This window comes from Chinchilla lanigera, unplaced genomic scaffold (assembly GCF_000276665.1).
Source record: "Chinchilla lanigera isolate Chin_1 unplaced genomic scaffold, ChiLan1.0 scaffold00010, whole genome shotgun sequence".
Lineage (NCBI taxonomy): Eukaryota > Metazoa > Chordata > Mammalia > Rodentia > Chinchillidae > Chinchilla > Chinchilla lanigera.
In genome coordinates, this window is record NW_004955411.1 from 2,868,280 (window position 1) to 2,880,725 (window position 12,446).

Sequence of the window (12,446 nt, forward strand, 5' to 3'; positions counted from 1 at the left end):
GAACGCAGGGCCATACACCGCGATACAGCCTGGCCCTTTTTTGACTTTTTTACATCAGGTTCTCAAAGTCACTACGCTGCCCCGGCGGGCTCGAACTTGCGACCCTCCAGCCTCAGCCTCCGAGTGCTGGGAGGACGGAGCGCCCCGCCGCCCGGCGCCTCGACCCTTCGAGTCCTCCTCTGCCCCGGACGCTCGCGCACGGCCGCTGGGCATTGCACGCTAGATTTCCCCGCGGTGGTCGCTCCAGGACCACCGCCGCTGACTGGCCGGGCCGGGCGCGCTGCTCTGCTCGGACGGACGCCGCCCCGCGCTCCGCCCTCCGCCCTGCTGTAGACGCCTCCCGGGGAGCCCCGACTCCTGCTGCGTGCTGGGAAGCCACCCCCGGGTCTTGGACTGAGCTACAGCGCCAGCCCTCTCTACTTTTTCATTTTGAGGCCGTATGGTACCTGGGACTTTGGAACTTGCCATACTCCTGCCTCAGCCTCCCATCACTGAGCTCTTAAGTGTAAATGTTCCAGTGAGAATGCAAGAGCAGATTTACTCCAAACCTCTGTCCACTGGCTGTGTCATTGTCAGGTGCTATTTTTTTTTTTTAATTTAAAAGAGAATAATAACCGGGTTTGGTGGCGCACGCCTGTAATCCCAGCAATCGGGAGGCTGAGGCAGGAGGATTGCTGTGAGTTCGAGGCCAGCCTGGGCTACAAAATGAGCTCAAGCCCAGCCTGAACTGCATAGTGAGACCCTGCCTCAAAAAGACAAACAAAAGAGAATAATAAAAAAGAACTATAGCAAAATACCAACAACATAGACAAAAACAAAACAAAGACAAAACAATAAAAATGATGCAGTTTCAGAACAAAATGACAGGAATTAGCAATGGTTGTCATATTACATATTGTTATCTTCAGTGAAGTTGCTCAGATTACCAGATGTAAGAATGCAAGATTGACCAAACCATTCAAGAGAATAAAATATAATATTATGTTATAACCTAGAATTAACTTCTAAAAGTGAAGCCAAGTTATTACTGTACGAGGTCAGAGAAGCTCTCATCGGTCTCCGCGCAGTCCTTCGCCGGCAACCTGACTTTCGCCACCTTCAGCGGAACAGGGCGGGAAGCGAGGCCTTGCTGAGACCCGGACTCTGACGGCGCGGCCCACTTCAGGCGCATGCGCTGAACATAGCGCTCTCCCCCCCCCCCCCCCCCCCGCGCGCGCGCGGCAAATCCAACTTTTGCATTTTGGAACTTTCTGGGATTATTTTTTTCTGAATATTTTCCTTCCGAGCTCGATTGAATTTGCAAATGCACAATCCCTGATGTTCAGGGCCAACTTGTTACTAACTCTCACTAAATTTATGCACTTTTTAAAAGCTTCAAAATAATGCACAAGGACATTTTATATGACCAAAAAACTCACTAAATTGCCCAGGCTGGGCTCAAACTTGCAATCCTTCTGCTCCGGCCTCCCCGAGTGCTGGCATTACAGGCGTGAGCCACCACACCTCCACAATAATATTTTAGAATCTACTCTTCCTCATGCTCAGGTGAAGGGAATCTTTTATTAAAAGCGTGATTAGCAAGTGTTAGAGATCTTCTCTCAAGTTTAGTCAGAATAATTGGAGGTCCTTCGCACCATTGTTATTTACTACTTTCCTCATTTAGAGGTCATTTGCATTTGAATGAGGTAATCAGGTAGCCCTGAAGGGAAAGAATTCTTGCTGAACTTGGTATCTCAGCATCCAGGACTCAGAAGGCTGAGGCTGGAGGATCGCCGGGGCCATGTAGTGAGTTCAAGGGCAGCCTGAACTACCTAGGGAGACCCTGTCTCAAAAAAAAAAATAAAAAAACCTGGGCGTGGTGGCACAGGCTTATAATCACAGCACCCGAGAGGCTGAGGCAGGAGAATTGCCTTGAGTTTGAGGCCAGCCTGGACTATATAGTGAGTTCAAGGTCAGCCTGAACTACAGAGCGAGACCCTGTCTCAAAAAAACAAAACAGAAAAAGAATTGGGGTCTCCGAGCGACCAAAGCCTGCGTGCTGTGCTGGGTTAGAGCGAGGCTAGGCCACGCCTGTCGCCTTCCTCCCAGACCGCTCGTCCCGGGGCTTCCTGCGGGCCGGTCCCTGGGCAGGGACGAGGCGGAGGGCGACAGACCCGGCCCGGGGTAGGGTGGCCGCCGGCCCTGCCCTCTACGCGGTATTCAAGAAGGGAAGAACAGCTTGCCGGCGTGCTTTCTCCCGGGAACAATCCCCATAGCAAACAGAAGTAAGGAACGCGTCAAACGGAGCGAAGGAGCGGCTGCAGGAGCCCCGCGGCTTCCCCTGGCGCGCGGGGCGGGGCACCTCCGCTGCGCCCCGGCTCCGCGCTGCTTGGCGCTGGGGCCGCCGTGGCGGGATGCCCGCCGTTTAGGGAAGGCAGGACCAGCCGGCCCTTACACGCTCGGTGACCTGCGAGCCCTGGCGCCCTGTGGGCCCGGAGAGCCCAGCGCGCTGGCGCCCGACTCCGGGCACGGGCGCGCGGTGGCCGCGGTGCCAGGCGGCCGCCAGCCCGCACCCTGCGGCCCTGGGGCGAGCCCCCAGCAGGGCTAAAACCAGCGGGCAGTGCGGGAACGGGGGCCCACCGCAGATCATCACGCGGAGACCACGGTGGCAGGAGCCACCTGCCCAGGTGACGCCCGACGGCTCAGGGCACGGTGTGCGCGGGGTGCCCTCCGTCCCAGCGCACACGTTCCGCACCGGCCTAGCGGCTGTGCGTTCGGCAGCTTCACAGAAAAATCCTGGCTTTCGCTCCATGCAGATCATACATACGTTTTCCAGTACAGGACACTGAACCCCGAGTCTGCACTGAGCTACATTCTTGTCCCTTTTTGAGACACTGTCTTACTAAATGTCTAAATTGCTCAGCCTGGTCTTGAATTTTTTTTTTTTTTTTTTTTTTTTTGGTGTTTTTGAGACAGGGTCTGGTTGTGCAGGCTGGCCTTGAGGTCACTTTGTAGCCCTGGCTGGTCTCGAACTCGCAACCCTCCTCCTGCCTCAGCCTCCCCAGTGCTGGGATTACAGGCATGTGCCACTGCGGGCGGCTGGGCTTGAATTTCTGATCCTCTTGCCTCAGCTTCCCAAAATGCTAGGATTACAGGCATGCACGCTTGACTTGTAAATTACATTTTAATAAATTACTTTTGTCTTTTTGAGACAGGGTCTCACCATGCAGTTCAGGCTGGTCTTCAACTCAGTTTGTAGCCCAGCCTGGCCTCGGACTTGCAACCATCCTCCTGCCTCACCCTCCCAAGTGCTGGGACTACAGGCATGCACCACCACTCCCAGCCCAATAAATTACATTTTAATAGACCTGCCTGACTGCGCGCTTGTAATCCTATCACCCAGAAGGCTGAGGCAGGAGAACTAAGTTAAAGGTCAGCCTGAGCTACATAGCAAGATCCTATCTAAACAACAAAATCAGAGGGTTTTTGTTCTTTTGTTGTTGTTGCTTTGTGGTACTAGGGATTGAATGCCGGGCCCTCACTCTTAGCCACATTTCCCAGCCCTTTTTAAATTTATTTTTTAATTTAAGACAGGGTTCTGCTAAATCACTAACTTGCCCAGGTAGGTTCAAACTCGCGGTCCTCCTGCCCCAACCTCCCCAAGTGCTGCAGTTGCAGGCCTGCGCCACCACACCTGGAGAAAACCCGGCTTGGGAAATTAACAAACAGGAAGAAGCCCGAGCAAGGGCAGAGAGGAAGGGAGGAGTTTGGGGGGAAGGGAAGGGTTCCCTCGGAGCAGGCCTGGCGCAGGGAGCCCAAGACAAGCTGCCCCGGAGGAACCAGCGCTGCCCAGCGCTCCACCTGCGCCCCGGACGGTGGGCTGTGCGTCCCCACCCCGAGAGGACACCTCGCCGCCGTGAACACTCCCTGCCGCCAAGCCCGGGAAGCCAATGGGCAAAGCCTGCGCAGAGCGGAGCAGAGGGACAGACGGTGGCTTCCGCGCAGCCTGGGAGAGGATGGACCGGCCCCGGAGCGCTGGGCAGACCTCCGCCTCCGCCTCCTTCTCCCCAGACCTCCCCTCGGGCAGGCGCGTCCCCGGCTCCCAGCTGCGACCCCTGGCGTTGCAGGACACCTCTGGACCGGGCATGACCCAGTCACAGCCTGCTGATCTCACCCGGGATCACGGCCCGAGTCTTTGCTGAGTTGTCATTTTCCGGTCAAGTACGCGTGACAGACATAAAGCGGCTGATCAGCAGAAGAGTCAAGACTGCCGCGGTACGCCCAGGTCCCCAGCTGCACCTTCAACTTAATACCTTCACTGTGCAGTTGAACGTTTCAGGGTCGACGACCTGTAGGCACAGGGGGGTGACACGCAGCCTTGGGAGTGACTCAGAAATTAACAGGAAGCGGGCTAGGCAGCCCGCACTGGACCTCCTCCTCGACACACATCCATCCGGGGCGCCCCAGCGCCGAGCACTGGGTGAAATGGCCGAAGCTGACAGAACAGAGGTCAGCTGCGGGCCACGCCTGAGCCCGCAGCGGGGCCGCTGCCTGAGAGACCCTCCCGGGCGGCGGTGAGGACGGCCTGCCCCTCTAGGGGGTCCCGGGAGAGAGGGGCCAGCGGGGGACCCCGGGAGAGAGGGGCCAGCGGGCCGGGGCGCAGTGGGCCGGGAGCTGGGGCGCGGAGAGGCGGGCCGCGGGGCTAGCGCTGGGGAACGGACTCCTCTTCGGCGGGCGGGGGTTGCCTGGGCGGGGGTTGCCTGGGCGGTCTTCAACTCGGCCCTGGGTGAGCGCTGAGCCCCGCTGCGGGCGGGAGCCCGGCTTGGACGAGGCCAGTGCGAGGGCTGTGCCACCCGGCGGAGGGCCTGTGCCACCCCGTGGAGGGGCTGTGCCACCCCGTGGAGGGGCTGTGCCACCCCGTGGAGGGGCTGTGTCACCCCGTGGAGGGGCTGTGCCACCCCGTGGGAGGGGTTGTGTCACCCCGTGGAGGGGCTGGGTCACCGGTGTGAGGGACGACGTGCCACAGAGAGACTGCGCCAGCGCAGACGTGGAGGTCTGTGGAGAGCGGCTCCGGCGCCGGTCCTGGAGGGCCCCGTGCACAGACAGCTGGAAAGGCAGTGTAAGGAAAGCCCTGGCGCTGAGACCCATGCCTCGCGGCTTGTAGTGTCGGGCAGGGCAACAAGGAACAAGGCGCCTAGGACGGGGCAGCAGCATATAGGGCAGAGGCCCCTGGCTTCTCCTGGGTGCCGGTTCTGAGTTGTCTGTTAGCTGCTCTCAGAGGCCTCTCTGCGCTTGGGAAGACAGCGACCTCAGGAGCCGTCTGGGCTGGGGACCTAGGTGGAGTCATCCGCAGAGATGGGCCCCAGGGCTCAGACTGAAGGGTGTGAGGGAGAGGGCAGGGACAGTCTAAGAAAGGTGGTCCAGGCCAGGCATGGTGGTACAGACCTGTAATCCTAGCACTTTGGGAGGCTGAGGCAGGAGGATGAAAGTTCAAGCCTTCCCCTGGGAACTTAGCAAGGGTCGACCTCAAAAAGGGCTGAGGATGTAATTCAGAGTGAAGGGCCTGGGTTCAGTCTCTCAGCACACACACACACACACACACACACGTGTGTGTGTGTGTGTGTGCATGAGAGAGACAGAGAGACCAGTGATGAGGACAGGAAAAGGACAAGGAGAGAAGAGGGCCCAGGAAAAGGCTAAGGGAAGCCTCCAGCAGGCGGGAGGAAATCAGGAGGGCGTGGTGGGGCCCCTGGAGGGTGTGTGGTGGAAAAGTGCTTTGAGGCAGAAAGAGTGATCCTGTGTGTCACACGCGCCTGCTCGCCAGCCAGGTAAGAGCCCGGCAAGGCCGCCGGCTTGGGGACCCGGGCCCGGCTGGCTCTGCCAGAGCGTTTGAGCAGCTTGGGGGCCGTGTGAAGAGGCCCCGGGAGGCGGAGGGCTTCTGCTGCGAACAACAGCACCGACGCTGAGTGTGTGTGAGCGCGTGTGTGTGTGTGTGTGTGTGTGTGTGTGTAGACTGGGGGACCCGGCGGGGGGTGTACACCGACGCAGGGAGGGGTGTACACCAACCGGGGGCCCCCAGGACAGTGTAGACTGACACTGGGCTGGAGGGGTGCAGGTGCAGCCAGGGAAGGGGTTTGTTTTTCCAGTTCTTAAAGATGGGAGAAATAACCAGCCGTTTGGTTCACTCATGGGGCAAAGTGTCTGAGCAGGAGGCGGAGGGGGGCGCTGCTGGCCTGGGGCCTGGGGCAGGGGTCTGCGGACCCCCAAGGGGCAGGTCTGGGCCGGAGGGGCTGGGTGGAAGCGGGACTGAGACGCGCTGTGCACACGGCCCACTGGGCACCGCAGACGTGGACTCCGCGGCCGCAGCGTGCGCTGCCCGTGGCCCAGCAGCGAGCGCCTCAGTCCTGGCTAGAGCCTCATTGCACACTGCAGGCCGCGTAACCCTGGAGCCACGGGCAGCGCCGATGAACGCACGCGGCTGCATTCCAGTGCCATCTTTTCTGACCCTTGCGATCCCAGCTTCGAGCTGGGTGAGGTGGCATACTGCTGTAATCCTAGCACCCGAGAAGCTGAGGCAGGAGGATGGCCACACGCGCAAGGCCAGCCTGGGCCAGTGAGTCCAAGGTCAGCATGGCCAGACCCTACCTCAGAAAAAAGCACACACGCAAAAATCCTAACTTCATATGGTTTTCACGCATTTTAACTGGGCATTCTGCTGTGCAGCATTCTCAGCGGTCTGGGAGGCTGAGGCAGGAGGACTGCAAGTCCGAGCCCGGACTGGACAACTTAGCAACCCTGTCTTTAAATTAAAAGGGTCAGGGATGCAGCTCGGTGTGAAGGCCCTGGGTTCAATTTCCAGTCCTGGAAAAAAGTTTTGACCCTCGCCTCAGCCATTTAAAAGTGTAAAAGCCACCCTGAGCTTGACCGCCTCACGGCAACGCTGGGGCAGTGGCCGAAGCCCCCCACCCCCCTGCGGCAGCAGAGGAAGAGTGACCCTGGGGGGCGCGTGGAAACTCCTGGTGCCGGCACCGCCTCTGGGAGCAGCCCCGGGGCAGGGGAGAGACGGAAGACCTGGGAGGGAGAGCGGGCGAGGGGTGTGCGGAGAGGCGGAGGAAGCAGGGCCCCGCTGCGGGAAGTGAGACCTGTCCTGAGCGCGGGGGCCCCTTGCGCCTCGGGGCGGGGACGGCGCTCGGCTGTCAGCAAGGTGGGCTTTAGGGTCGGGGGAGGCCAAGGAAGTTGAAAAGTTATCAGTGATTTTAATGACTGTAGGGCTGCTAGATTCAGCAGAGAAAAGCAATGCCCCTTTGAGCTGGAATTAAAGAGGACACATTTTTGGTGCAAAAATTAGCGGAGCCCCGTGGTCAGAAGGACGAGGGATCGGGGTGCAGGTGAGGCGGTGTCGGTTCTGACAGGAGCGGAGGGCTGAGGTGGGGTGTCAAGGGGATGGGGAGCGCTGAGACCGGGAGCGGGAAGACAGAAGGGGGCGCGGAGCTGAACCCAGAGGTGGGACCTGGAACGGTTGCGGCTGCCAGTCACGGTGAGGTTAGGGCCCAACCCCAGGGGAGTGGGGGCACAGGTGGAGCACAGGCCCCGGGTGAGGGCCTGGGCCTGAGGGGACCCGGCGCAGAGATGGGCCCTCCCTGCCGGAGAAGTCGGAATCACGGTGTGCCGCTGGCATCCAGTTCTGCAGGGGTGGAAACAAACACAGGTCGTCCTGTGGTCAGGTTCAAAGCCTGCAGGGGGCAGTTAGTGCATTTCAAACTCTGCCAGGGAAGTTCACGGACATCAGGCGGGGACACTTAGGGGCACAGTTCAATGCCACCCCCATCCTGAGTGGCAAGTAGCAAACCCAATCCAGTCAGCAGGCCATGATGCAGTCGGCGCACCTGAATGGGAGAGCGTTTTGTTTTATTTTCGCGGTACAGGGAATTGAGCTACAGCCCCGGGTCTTTTATTTATTTTTGATTTTTCGGACAGGTCTCACTAAGTCTCTAAGTTGTTCAGACTTGCCTGGAATTTGCAATCCTCCTGCCTCAGCCTCCCTCCAGCGAGCTGGGATTCCAGGTGTGTGCCACCATGCCTGGTGGACACTGTTGTAAATATTTAAAATACCTTTCTCTCAGTTTCTGAGCCCTTTTATTCTAAAATTAGAAGTAAGACACTCCAAGTGAGTAGCCGCATTGTTTGTGTATCTGTAGTTAGCGTGGGGGTCAGAGCATCAACTATACCTGTTTTCCTGAGAGCCATGATCGCAACAATTGGGACTGGGTGAAGTGCAGTTAGGTTTTTTAAAGTTTTCATCACCTTCTGGTTGCTTGCCTTTTTCAGTTCTTCAGTGCTCCGCAGTGCTGGGGATAAGTCCAGGGCCACGGCATGTTGGGCGGGCTCCCCCGGCCCGGCCGCACTCCCAGCCCTAGCTGCTGGTCTTTTGAAAGGGAAATAATTTAGAAATGCATTAAAGATACTTTTAAACAAGTAAGATCAGAGGGAAGGGAGAGGGAAAGGCCAGGCACCCGCTTCTGCGCTGCGAGGATGCGGAGGCGTGGAGGAGGGTCAGGGTCAGCGGGGCGCGGCTACGCTGGGCCTCGGAGGAGCAGCGGGGGTCCGGCCGAGGGCCAAGCCGGCCCCCTGGGGCACACATCCGCAGGGTGGCAGGAGGCCAGGACGGGCGGAAGAGACTCAGGTTTCCAAAGCTGCCTTCTCTCCCAGATGTTAGCTAAATCGTGCAGCTGCATCGTAAGGACAGAAAGCGTTCATCTTCATATCCCCTGCAACACTGAAAATGATGGTGTTCGACCTATTTCCATAGTTACTGGAGTAATTTCCGGCATAGTAAATCCGGGAAACGGCCTCAGTGGAGAGGCGGGAATCCCAGCTGTGGGGTGCCTGGCCCGAGTGAGAGGAGGCCGCGGTGAGCCCTAACCTGGGGACTGGACTCAGGAAGTCTGAGCCGAGCACCCCCAGCCCTTGCTTATCTTTTATTTTGAGCCTGTTGTCCTGGTTTCCTGGAACTTGCCTCCAGCTTCCCTCCTAGGCCTTTGGGATTACAGGCGTGTGCCACCATGCCCGGATGTAATGTTTTTCTTTTTTGTGATGCTGGGGATTGAACCAAGGCCTTTGCATTGAGATACATCACCAGCCCCTTTCTCTCTTTCTTTCTTGTTTTGTTTTTAAAACAGGGTCTCTGCTATGTAGCCCAGTCTGACCTCGAACTCACAGCAATCCTCCTGCCTCAGCCTCCAGAGGGCCGCGATTACAGGTGTGCACAACTACACCTGGCTGTATTTTTTATTTTTTAGAGAGTCTCACTAAGTCACTAACTTGCCTGGACTGAGCTCAAACCTTCCATCCTTCTACTCAGCGCTGACAGTGAGACACCACCCACACCCCAGCAGTAATTTTTTGAGGAAGTAAATTAGTAAGGAACAGCAAAAGAAAACTTTTGGAATCTTCCAGACTAGGTCTGGCCACTGACTGAGTTAAGTAGCCTTAGGCAAATTAATTAGCATCTCTGGGCCTCTGCTTCCTCATCTGAATGGCACTCACTTTGGCCGAGCTTTCCAGAGGGGAGGAGGGTGCACAGCCTAACCCTTCAGGGGGACAGGAGAGGGGTGAAGTCGCTGTGCGGTGCGGCAATTGTCGGAAACACTTTTACAATTTTTTTTTTTGGTACCGGCAATCGAACTCAGGACCTTGAGCTTGCCAGGCAGGCATTGCACCTGAGCTATATCCCTGACCCCCTAATGTAAAAAACAAAAACAAAAACAGGCGAACCGTAAAAAAATTTGGATAGCTTAGAACCTGGGGAAAATTAATTTTTTTTTTTTTCCGGTACCGGGAATCGAACTCACGACCTTGCGCTTGCCAGGTAGGCACTGTGCTGCTGAGCTAAATCCCCAGCACCCTGGGGAAAATTCTTCAAATAAAGTTTATAACTTTCTATTATATGTTCATTCATAAGAAAGACAGTTGAATGTCTGGCTCACCTGACCCTGGAACAAATCCTTGGGGACAGGCGACCCCCCGGAGGCTGTTCCATCTGTGAAAGGCTTTAAGTGGTAGCAGGTTAATCAGCAGGCTGGGAGGACAAAGCCAGGTCGTCTGACAGCAAACCCTATACTATTGTTTCTACAGCAAAACGGAGACCATCTCAGAACGTTAGGGTTGTCTTTAGCCGTCCACACAACCCTTTTCATGGGGCGCAGCGTACTAGTATTGACCCAGGGCCTTCTGTACGCCCACAGCCGAGCTACAGCCCCAGCTCTAGAGCCCAAATCTTCGCAGTAATCGTTATTTCTAGATTTGGAGCAAGGCCTTTCTCGGGGCTGTGGATGTGGCTCAGAGGTCCAGAGCTCAGCTAGCTCAGCTACATAGGAGGAATTCATTGAGTTCCGCCCCCACGACTGCAAATCAGCCAACCAACCAAGCAGTCAGTGGGCTCCCCTCACTGAACTCAGTTTTCCTTGGGCAGGGCCTGGCCTCTGGAGCTGGCCAAGGAGAATCGCAGCTGGCCCAGCTTTGCGGCCGCGGCTCAATGCCGGCGTTGACCCTGGCTTTGCCCTTTCTGCAGCGGCTGCTGGCAGACAGCAGAAAGAGCCAGTTTCCATCACTCCAAGGCCGCCGCCGCTGTCCTTGCGCTCGGTGAGACACTGGCTGGCAGCCTGGCCGGAAGCCCCTCCTGGAAGCTCTGTCCATCTCCCACTGACCCAGTCAGCACTCCCGAGCTGGATGTGTGGGGCGCACCTGTACTCTGAGGAGGCTGACAAAACGGTCACTTGAGCCTGGGAGTCGGAGACCAGCCTGGGCCACAGCAAGAGTATCTCAAAAAAAGAAGACAAAAGTACCCATGGGGAGGCCATGCAGCAGGCCGTGTGTGTGCGCAGGGCCCACACCCCTGCCTCCCGCCTGGAGCTTATTTTCTAGTAGAAAAAACAGGTCACATGAGGAATACTGACCCAGGAGATGACACATGAGGGGGCGGGACCTGGGGGAGTCATGGTTGGAGCAGGTGGCCCTCGGGGGACAGCTGGAGCGTGCGCAAGAGGGAAGACAGCGGGTGAGGGGCAGGCTATGCAAAGGGAGAGGGGAGGAGGGACTGACCTGATGGTGCAGGCCGGAGGGACCCAGAGGCAGGCTTAGGCTCGGGATGCGGCGGGTGGAGCTGCCTGTCTAGGTAGACAGGTTTACAGGTTTTGAACAAAAACAAGTGCAAAATTTTCGTGTTTGATACTGAATCCATGTTGTGATGATCATACTTAGGCACTGGAGTAAATAAAGCACATAATTAAATGCATTTCACCTGCTTGGTTTTACTTTTTCTTTTTTCTTTGGGGGGGTATGGGGAATAGAACTCAGGACCTTGCACTTGCCAGGCAGGCTCTGTGCCGCTAACTATATCCCCAGCCCTGTTTGTTTTCTTGTCTTTTTTAGACAGGGTCTCACTATGCAGTTCAGGCTGGCCTTGAGCTCACTTTGCAGCCCACGCTAGTCTCGAACTTGCAAGAATCCTCCTGCCTCAGCCTCTGAGTGCTGGGATTATAGGCATGCATCACCATGCCCAGCCTGTTTGTTTTTGAGGCAGGGTCTCACTATGTAGTACAGTGAACCCACTATGTAGGCCAGGCTGGCCTCGAGCTCACAGCAATCCTGCCTCAGCCTCCCAAGTGCTGGGATATGCCACCACGCCTCGCGTTTTTACTTATTATGGCTCCTGTTGAGTTTAAGGTGCCATTTGTACTGAATCAAACTGGACCTAGGTCTTGCATGCCTCTCTAAGGATTTTTTTGGGGTACCAGGAATCGAACTCGGCCCGAGCTTGCCAGGCAGGCGCTGTGCCGCTGAGCTATGTTCCGGCCCCTCTCTAAGGATTTTGCTTTTATTCTGACCCAAGTGGAGAGTGCTGAGTCCCAAGCAGAGGAGAAAAGCAAGGCTCCCCCTGGCTCTGGTACTGGGAACAAACCCCGGCACAGGGCGAGCGTGCCAGAGGCTGGCAGTCAGCGGGGAGGTGGTGATGGTTTGCGTGGGGCGTGGTGCCGCAGGTGCCGAGAGGCGGGCACCGTCCTGACCCTATCTCAGGCAGAGCCAGGAGGGCGGGGCGGAGCCGCGGACCTCCGGACAGGGGGCAGCTGGAGCTGGGCCGAGCGCGCGGCGCGGGCGTGGGAGGAGGGCCGTCGGGGTGGAGACGCGGAGGCGCTGGAGGGGGGACGTGAGCCTCGGGAGAAGCTGGAGCCAGAGATGCAAACTTGGGATCAAGCGGAGTCAGGAGCCTGCGAGAGGGGAGGACTGTTCGGAGCAGGGCCGGGGAGCCGCACAGGCCCGGGGGCGGTGCTGGCGCTGCGCGTGCAGGGTGAGCTCCGGGAGTGCGCCTCCGCCCGCGGCTGGTGGAGACGGCAGGTGCCCGGGCTCTGAGCGCCAGGAGGTCGGGCAGCGCCCTGCCGGGGTCCGAGCAGGGCCCGATCGCGGGGGCG

General features: G+C 57.8%; 1 protein-coding gene across 1 annotated transcript in view; it reads left to right on the forward strand.

Moving 5' to 3' along the window:
- Nucleotides 1–4,478: 4,478 nt before the first annotated feature.
- Gcm1 (glial cells missing homolog 1 (Drosophila)) overlaps nt 4,479–12,446 on the forward strand; it is a 44,397-nt gene continuing 36,429 nt past the window's right edge. The window contains exon 1 of the mRNA XM_005377609.2: nt 4,479–4,553. The gene's annotated coding sequence lies outside the window, so the exon portion shown is untranslated. The remainder of the gene's footprint in view (nt 4,554–12,446) is intronic.